Here is a 10,311-nt window from a genome sequence, read left to right as displayed (position 1 = left end):
TGAGGTGTAATCTTTGTCTGGGGGAGGTAGTAACCCATTTACAACTTTTATCCAGAAAGAAGAGAACAGAATTTATTTATAGTATTCTAACCTATCTAAGAGTTACCAATCCTAGTCTCTGTACTACTTCACATGGATCTCAGCCAAGGGTTGGGAAGGAATATATAGTAGCATAACTTAATTATCAGTTGGAAAGAAGCAGTAGAAAATGCAGAGAGACAAAAGCCTGGGGCCAGAGATTAACAATAAGGACATCAAAGAGAACATCTAAGGAAGCATTCCAGTTTCCAATTTCCTTCTTCAAATTAAATGGAGCAGAGCAGACTATTAACAATCTTATAATCTATTATGAGCTTCCTAAAGGACTGGTGTCTCCTTCTACTAATTTGGATCTCAGGTAGGGAGCAGTAGAGAGAATTTATTGAGAAAGTTGAAGAAAGGCTAACCTGCAGACCTTTGTGACCAGACAATATTGGTATGTGGCATTGTGATTCATAATAAGAAATACTTATTTGGCCTTTATCCCTGTTCCTGACAGATAGCTGCTAAATCCCTTGCAATTTCCCAAGTAATGGGAGTGGTGGATGTATCTTTGTTATATCTTTTGGCCTTTCCCCCCAGTACCTGAAATAGCGATAAAGAGGAAAGAAGAGTTTTGTTATTCATCAAAAGTTTCTTTCAACCACAACATTGTATATTAATGAAATGATTGTGGAAATCCCCTAGATAATCACAGAAAGGAGGCTGGTTGCCAGGGGAGCTGCCCTTATGGGAGAGTTAAAACTTTCAGCTTTATCCCCCAACCTCTAGGGAGCAGGGAAGGACTGAAGGTTTAATCACCAGTTGCCAATGACTTAATCATTCCTATTTTGTAAAGCCTTCATAAAACATTTTAACTAAAGAAGCTAGGGGAGCTTCAGTTTTGGTGAAGATGGTTAGGTGTCAAAGGGTGGCATGTCTAGAAGGGGCACAGAAGCTCCATACTTTTTAAATACCTGGCCCTATGAATCTCTTCTATCTTGTTGTTTCAGGGATTGTATCCTTTTTTAGTAGATCAATAAGATAGCAAGCGAACAGTTTTCTCTGTGTTTTGTAAAGCATTCTAGCAAATTATTGATTCTGAAGAGGAGATATTTGAGCCTCCAGTCTATAGCTGGTTAGTCAGAAGTACAGGTGACAATCTAGACTTGCAATTGACAGATGAAGCAAGGGAAGTCTTGAGGGACTGGGCCCTTAACCTCTAGGTTATAGAGTAACTCTTAACGTTTACTATCAGAACTGCTTAGTGTGAAGAAAATGCTATGGTGACCAGAAGTAAAGTGTAAAGAATAGAGTGTTGAGAGGAGAAATAGAATATTTCCTTTTCAGAATGGAGACAAACAGCAGAACATCTAAAGATCCAAAAAGACTTTAAAAATGAACACACTTAAAGCAGCACATCCATGAAAGAATTGAAAAAGCCATACACAGGTCCAAGGAATATGGATGCCCAGAAATGACCTAAAATGACTAAAATTTTTCCTTAGATAATTCCCAAGTCTCAAAACCAAGGGCAAGTTCAGTGAAAGACTTCCTTGGCACAAGCCAGAATTAATACAATGGGAAAGTTGGATAGTTTTACAAATGCCCAATTTTCAATAACAACAAAAATCATAAGGCATACAAAGAAATAGGAAATCATGGCCTATCAAAGGAATGAAATAAATGGCAAAAAACATCCCTGGAGAAACATATACACTAGATGTTCTAGGCAAAGACTTTAAAATTATTTTCTAATTACCCTAAAAATTAAGGGAAAAAAACTAAAGAAAATCAAATAAGCAATATGTGAGCAAAATCAGTAGAGCAACAAAAATAGAAATTATAAAAAGTAACCAAACAAAAATTCTGAGGCTAGAAAATAACTGAATTTAGAAATTTTCTAGAGAGAATCAGCCTTCAGCAGGCAGAAGAAAGAATCAACAAACTTGAAGATAAAACATTTGAAATTATCAAGACTCAGGAACAGAAGGAAGAAACAATTTTTAAGAGACTTGCGGGATACCAATATTTACATTATGGAAGTCAGTAAAGAAGAAGGCAAGAGGAAAGGCAAAGAGATTATTTGAGAAAATAAAGGAAAGAAAAAAAATGTCAATGTGATGAAATACATGAGTCTACATATGCAAAACGCTCAACTCAAAAAACCATAAATCCATTGAGACTCAAGCTGAGACATAGTTAACTGTCAAAAGACAAAAAGAGAATCTTGAAACCAAGAAAGAGGCTACACATCATTTAAATCTAATAGGACAATCAACCAACTTTCTCAGCAAAAACCTTGGAGGCCAGAAGGCAGTGGAATGATATATTTAAAGTACTGAAAGTTGAGGAGGGGGAAAGTCCTTGTCAGATAAGAATTCTAATACAATTCTCCTTCAAAAACAAGGTAGAAATTAAGGCATTCCCAGAAAACAAAAGCTGAGAGCTTCATTACTACTGGACGTGCTTTACAAGAAATTATAATGTGAGTCCTGCAGGTTTAAATAAAAAATATTAGACAGTAACTGGAATGCATATGAAGATATAAAGATGTCTGGCAAAGGATTATAAGTAAACATAAAAACAGGTATTATTGTAATTTTGGGTTATAACTCTACCTTTTATTTTCTACAGTATTTAGAAAACAAATACATAAAAATTATAAATCTATGTTAATGAATGGACAATATTTAAAGATGTAATTTTTTTTTAACAAGAACATAAAGTGGCAGGGGAGACAGAGAAATAATTTAGTAGGATTTTTGTATGCATTTGAAGTCAAGTTTTTATCTATTTAAAATAGGTTTTATAAAATAAAAGTATCATATGTAATTCCATGGCTATCACAAAGAAAATATCTTTAGAATATATGCAAAAGGAAAGTGAAGGGAATCAAAATATATCTACATATGTCTACTACAAAAAGAACTAACCATAAAAGAAGGCATAAATAAAACAAATGAAGGACAAAAAAGCAAAAAAGAAATAACAAAATAGTAATGAAACAGTTCTATCTTATGAATAAATTTTTAAAATGCAAATTGATTAAACTCTTCCCTGTCAAATGTAAATGAATTAATTCTCCAATCAAACCAGTAGATTGGCAGAATGGATTAAATTTTAGAAGTGGTCCAACTATATGCTATCTATAAAAATCTTACTTTAGGTATAAGTACACAGAGATTGAAATTGAAAAGAGTAAAGAAGACATTCACAAATAATAGCAGGATACTTTCATATCCTACAATCTATAATGGATAGAAAAATCAGACTGAAAGTTAATAACAAAGTAGAGGCCTTGAACAACACTAGATTAATTCAATCTAACAAAACTTCATCAAACAAGACAAGAATACAGATTTTCCCAGATGCACATTGAATATTTTCAAGGATAGAATACATGTTAAGTAAAAAAATCTTCATAAATTTTTAAATGCTTGAAATCATACAAAGTTTCTTTTCTGATCACAATGAAATAAAACTAGAAATAAATAGCAGGAATAGAGCTGGGAAGTTCACAAATATGTGTAAACTAGATAACACCATTTTAACAAATGGGTCAAAGATAAAATCACAAGAAATATTATATAATACTTATTGAAAAATGAAAATAAAAGCACACACAAAAAACTTATAATAGGTAGCAAAATCAGAGCTGAGTTGGAAAATTATACTTGTAAATGATTACCAAAAAACAAACAAACAAACAAATATGAAGAACCCTGAAATCAGCAACTTGACCATACTATTTAAATAAATAGAAAAATAAGCAGAATCCAGGACTAGCAAAATAAATGATACAAATTATTGTGGAGATAAAGAAAATAAATAACATTAAAATAATGCAGGAATTTTTTTTAAAAAAGAGTTAGTTCTTTGAAATAATCAATAAACAAACCCTTGAGCTAGTGAAAGTGAAAGTTGCTCAGTCGTGTCTGACTCTTTGTGACCCCATGGACTGTATAGTCCATGGAATTCTCCAGACCAGAATACTGGAGTGGGTAACCATTCCCTTCTCCAGGGGATATTCCCAACTCAAGGATTGAACCCAGGTCTCCTGCATCCCAGGCAGATTCTTTACCATCTGAGCCACCAAGGAAGCCCTACTATCCTTTAATGGGTGTGTGAATTAATCAGTGTTAGCACTGACTGCAGCTATGAAATTCAAAGACACTTGCTCCTTGGAAGAAAAGCTATGACAAACCTAGATAGCATATTAAAAAGTAGAGACATTACTTTTCAGACAAAGATCAGTATAGTCAAAGCTGGGTTTTTCTAGTAGTCATGTACAAATGTAAGAGTTGGACCATAAAGAAGACTGAGAACTGAAGTATTGATGCTTTTAAACTGTGGTGTTGCCACATCAACAAATTGAAAAATAAAACCATATGATTATCCTAATAGATGCAGAGAAAGCCTTTGACAAAATTCAACATACATTTATGATTTAAAAAAAAAAAAAAAAAAAACTCTCCAGAAAGCAGGAATAGAAGGAACATATCTCAACATAATAAAAGCTATATATGACAAACCCACAGCAAACATTATCCTTAATGGTGAAAAATTGAAAGATTTCCCCTAAAGTCAGGAACAAGACAAGGATGCCCACTGTCACCACGACTATTCTACATAGTTTTGGAAGTTTTGGCCACAGCAATCAGAGCAGAAAAAGAAATAAAATGAATCCAAATTGGAAAAGAAGTAAAACTCTCACTGTTTGCAGATGACATGATCCTCTACATAGAAAAACCCTAAAGACTCCACCAGAAAATTACTAGAGCTAATCAATGAATATAGTAAAGTTTCAGGATATAAAATCAACACACAGAAATCCCTTGCATTCCTATACACTAATAATGAGAAAATAGAGAAATTAAGGAAACAATTCCATTCACCATTGCAACAAAAAGAATAAAATACTTAGGAATATATCTACCTAAAGAAACTAAAGACCTATATATAGAAAACTATAAAACACTGGTGAAAGAAATCAGAGGACACTAATAGACAGAGAAATATACCATGTTCATGGATTGGAAGAATCAATATAGTGAAAATGAGTATACTACCCAAAGCAATCTATAGATTCAATGCAATCCCTATCAAGCTACCAACGGTATTTTTCAAAGAGCTAGAACAAAAAATTTCACAATTTGTGTGGAAATACAAAAAAACCTCGAATAGCCAAAGCAATCTTGAGAAAGAAGAATGGAACTGGAGGAATCAACCTGCCCGACTTCAGGCTCTACTACAAAGCCACAGTCATGAAGACAGTATGGTACTGGCACAAAGACAGAAATATAGATCAATGGAACAAAATAGAAAGCCCAGAGATAAACCCATGCACCTATGCACACCTTATCTTTGACAAAGGAGGCAAGAATATACAATGGATTAAAGACAATCTCTTTAACAAGTGGTACTGGAAAAACTGGTCAACCAGTTGTAAAACAGAGAAGGCAATGGCACCCAACTCCAGTACTCTTGCCTGGAAAATCCCATGGGATGGAGGAGCCTGGTAGGCTGTAGTCCATGGGGTCACTAAGAGTTGGACACGACTGAGCAACTTCCCTTTCATTTTTCACTTTCATTCATTGGAGAAGGAAATGGCAACCCACTTCAGTGTTCTTGCCTGGAGAATCCCAAGGACGGGGGAGCCTGATGGGCTTCCATCTCTGGGGTCGCACAGAGTTGGACATGACTGAAGCGACTTAGCAGTAGCAGCAGTTGTAAAAGAATGAAACTAGAACACTTTCTAACACCATACACAAAAATAAACTCAAAATGGATTAAAGATCTAAGTGTAAGACCAGAAACTGTAAAAATCCTAGAGAAGAACATCACAGCAGGATCCTCTATGACCCACCTCCAAGAATATTGGAAATAAAAGCAAAAATAAACAAATGGGACCTAATTAAACTTAAAAGCTTCTGCACAACAAAGGAAACTCTAAGCAAGGTAAAAAGACAGCCTTCAGAATGGGAGAAAATAATAGCAAATGAATCAACTGACAAACAACTAATCTCAAAAATATACAAGCAACTCCTGCAGCTCAATTCCAGAAAAATAAACGACCCAGTCAAAAAATGGGCCAAAGAACTAAACAGACATTTCTCCAAATAAGACATACAGATAGCTAACAAACACATGAAAAGATGCCCAACATCACTCATTATCAGAGAAATGCAAATCAAAACCACAATGAGGTACCATCTTATGCCAGTCAGAATGGCTGCGATCCAAAAGTCTACAAGCAATAAATGCTGGAGAGGGTGTGGAGAAAAGGGAACCCTCTTAAACTGTTGGTGGGAATGCAGACTAGTACAGCCACTATGGAGAACAGTGTGGAGATTCCTTAAAAAAACTGGAAATAGAACTGCCATATGACCCAGCAATCCCACTGCTGGTCATACACACTGAGGAAACCAGAAGTGAAAGAGACACATGTACCCCAATGTTCATCACAGCACTGTTTATAATAGCCAGGACATGGAAACAACCTAGATGTCCATCAGCAGATAAACGGATAAGAAAGCTGTGGAACATATACACAATGGAGTATTACTCAGCCATTTTAAAAAAATGCATTTGAATCAGTTCTAATGATGTGGATGAAACTGGAGCCTATTATACAGAGTGAAGTAAGCCAGAAAGAAAAACACCAATACAGTATACTAATGCATATATATGGAATTTAGAAAGATGGTAATGATAACCCTGTATGCAAGACAGCTAAAGAGACACAGATGTATAGAACAGTCTTTTGGACTCTGTGGGAGAAGGAGAGGGTGGGATGATTTGGGAGAATGGCATTGAAACATGTATAATATCATATAAGAAATGAATCACCAGTCCAGGTTCAATGAAGGATACAGGATGCTTGGTGCTGGTGCACTGGGATGACCCAGAGGGATGGTACAGGGAGGGAGGTGGGAGAGGGGTTCAGGATGGGGAACGTGTATATACCCGTGGCAGATTCATGTTGATGTATGGCAAAACCAATACAATATTGTAAAGTAATTAGCCTCCAATTAAAATAAATAAATTTAAATTAAAAATAAATAAATAAACTGTGGTGTTGGAGAAGACTCTTGAGAGTCCCTTGTATTGCAAGGAGATCAAACCAGTCAATCCTAAAGGAAATCAACCCTGAATATTCATTGGAAGGACTGATGCTGAAGCTGAAGCTCCAATACTTTGGCCACCTGATGCAAAGAGCCAGTTCATTGGAAAAGACCCTGCTGATAGAAAAAGACTGAAGACACAAGGAGAAGAGGCGACAGATGATGAGATAATTAAATAGCATCACTGACTCAATGGACATGAGTTTGAGCAAACTCCAGGAGATAGTGGAGGACAGAAGAGCCTGGCATGCTACCATCTATGGGATTGCAGAGTCGGAGATGACTTAGCAATTGAACAGCAACAATGCAGTTAACAACCTCTAAAAGACTTTATTTTTTTAAATGATCACTACATGTTGGTTCTATTATTTTTATTGAAAGGAAATAAAAACAGTATTTCAAAGAAATGTATGCACTTTCATGTTTATTGATGCATTCCTCACAATTGACACCATAGGAAAACAACCTAAAGGCTCCCTAATGCTTGAAAGAATAAAAAAAGACTTGACACATGCACACAATGGAACACTATTTGGCCACAAAAAAGGAGGATATCCTGTTATTGGAGACAACATGGATGGACTTCTAGAACACCTAAGTGAAATAAGTCAGAGAAATACAAGCACTGGATGATATCCCATATGCAACCAATTTGAAAATGTCAATTTTTTTCTTCTTGTTCTTCAATTCAGAGCATCTCTAAGAGATTAGAACACATATTTGATTTGAGTTGTCAGTGGAAACAAATATTTATATAGTATAGTTTGCCTTTACATTAAACTTTTCAATTTATTGGTCACATATTCATTGATATAAAGTTTCTTGCTTTAAAAGGGCAAAGTCATTCTTCCTTTTGAACACTTGAGGCCACAACTGGATGGAACCATTTAAACTCTTCAGTAAAGATGTGTTAACATCTTTGCAGAGGCACAGACTGTGATACACGAGGACTCAGAGGAAGGTGTTATGCCAGAAAAGTTTCTTTCATTCTGTTAGCCTTAAATCACCTTAGAGACATTTATCTGGTGTCTAAAATCTGAAGTATTACCACAGACCTTTTGAATATTCATGTCTTTCTGGCAATTGAAAACAGTCACACATGTATCCATTTTTTTTCAAGCAGATACTTATTCTGTACATTCTTTGTCTAAACATACCCCATGGAGATATACAGAAAAAATATATACTTGTTCTTGTCCTCAGAGGAACTTTACTTTTATTTGAAAATAAGTACCAGAGTTAGTTACACCTGGTCACATCCAACTGGCTGCCATGTCCAATCATGTTATCAATTGAATGCTTGTGTTCTTCAAAATTCATCTAATGAAACCCTAAATGCCAAATTTCCCCAGTATGATGTTATCTGGAACTGAGGCTTTTAGGAGGAAATTAGGCATGAGGTTGAGACCTTCATGAATCTGATTAGTGCCCTTAAAACAAAAACATATCATAAGAGTTTTCTTTCTTTTCCCAATATGTGAGGACACAACAAGAAAGCTACCATCTGTAAAGCTGGAGTGGGACGCTTACCAAGAATCCAACAATGCTGGCACACTGCTTTTGGACTTACAGCCTCCAGAATGGGAGGAATAAACATTTGTTTTGCTAGCCACCCAATCTATGGTAATTTGTTATAGCAACCTAAGATAAGACAAGCTATGATGCTCATTACTATCATTGTATGTACTTGACTTCTGATTATTTAAATGCCAACACCTGGCCTCCATCGTCAGGGCATATCATCCCCAATAACATCAGGGCACCCAGTTCTGCAGTGGTACATCCCCCCTTCTGCACTTGCCTACTGCAGCCAGGCCACCACTGAACATTCAACTGTGATGGGATTCCTCTCACCAGGGCATATTCTTAATGTTTAGTGATCTGCTTCTACTATCTGAAAAGTATAATTCAAACATAGGAAGTAAATACTACTCTAGCTGTGATTTCAAAGGGTAACAGGAAAGTTTATACCTTATTTTTGAAGCAAATACAAGGAATTAAAAGCCAAGGACAAAATGAAAGCAAGGTTAGGATGCAAATTTTATACTTTTTAGTATTCTGATCTAATTCATTGAGCAGGCTAATGTCATTTCTAGAGGCAATGAGCAATTTCATCATCTAATAGCAAATTTCACATTTTTTGTTAGTATTATAATTGTATTACATTTTATGCTTTCCTAGTAACTTATTTACAAAATGGTAATACAATCTTTCTGAAATACGGAGTATATAATGAAAATTATGTGCCCCTTCCACATGCTGTTCTCCTCAGAAAGAACCAATGATTCCAATTTCTAATAAATCTTTCCAGAGATGTTTTATCTCTACATACATATGGGTGCCCATAGCTTTTTGCAGTGAAAATATTATCCATAATATTTGTACCTTATTTTTTCACTCTATAGTATATCTTCAAATTTGTTCTATATTCATACAAATAGAGCTGCATTGTCCATTTATTTGGAGAAGGCAATGGCACCCCACTCCAGTACTCTTGCCTGGAAAATCCCATGGAGGGAGGAGCCTGGTGGGCTGCAGTCCATGGGGTCGCTGAGTCGGTCATGACTGAGCAACTTCACTTTCACTTTTCACTTTCATGCATTGGAGAAGGAAATGGCAACCCACTCCAGCGTTCTTGCCTGGAGAATCCCAGGGACCGGGAAGCCTGGTGGGCTGCCGTCTATGGGGTGGCACAGAGTCGGACACGACTGAAGCGACTTAGCAGCAGCAGCAGCAGCAGTCCATTTATTGGCTAAATACAAGGTATTTCAGTATTGCACATACATAAAGTATATTACCAATTTTTATAGATGGACATTTAACTAGATTCCTGATGGACATTTAACGAGACTCCAATCTTTTGCCTTTAAAAGCAGTGCTTTAACAAACCTCTTTCATGTATGTATGTATATATGTGTGTGTGTGTGTGTGTGTGTGTGTGTGCTCAGATATATAATACATGATTTTCCACATACAGATACATATCCTAAAAGTGAACCTGCTATCTCAAAATGTCCATACATTTATTTTATCTAATATGGGTCAGACATTGATATCCTCTAGTAGCCACTTTTTATATTTGAAGCTTTGCTGAACAAAAATGAAAAACATGCATATCAAAAAGAGGCCAGAACATATATGCTCCATAATTTCTTTGAAATGAGAG

This window comes from Bubalus kerabau, chromosome 6, assembly GCF_029407905.1.
Source record: "Bubalus kerabau isolate K-KA32 ecotype Philippines breed swamp buffalo chromosome 6, PCC_UOA_SB_1v2, whole genome shotgun sequence".
Classification (NCBI taxonomy): domain Eukaryota; kingdom Metazoa; phylum Chordata; class Mammalia; order Artiodactyla; family Bovidae; genus Bubalus; species Bubalus kerabau.
Note: the sequence above shows the minus strand (reverse complement) of the source record.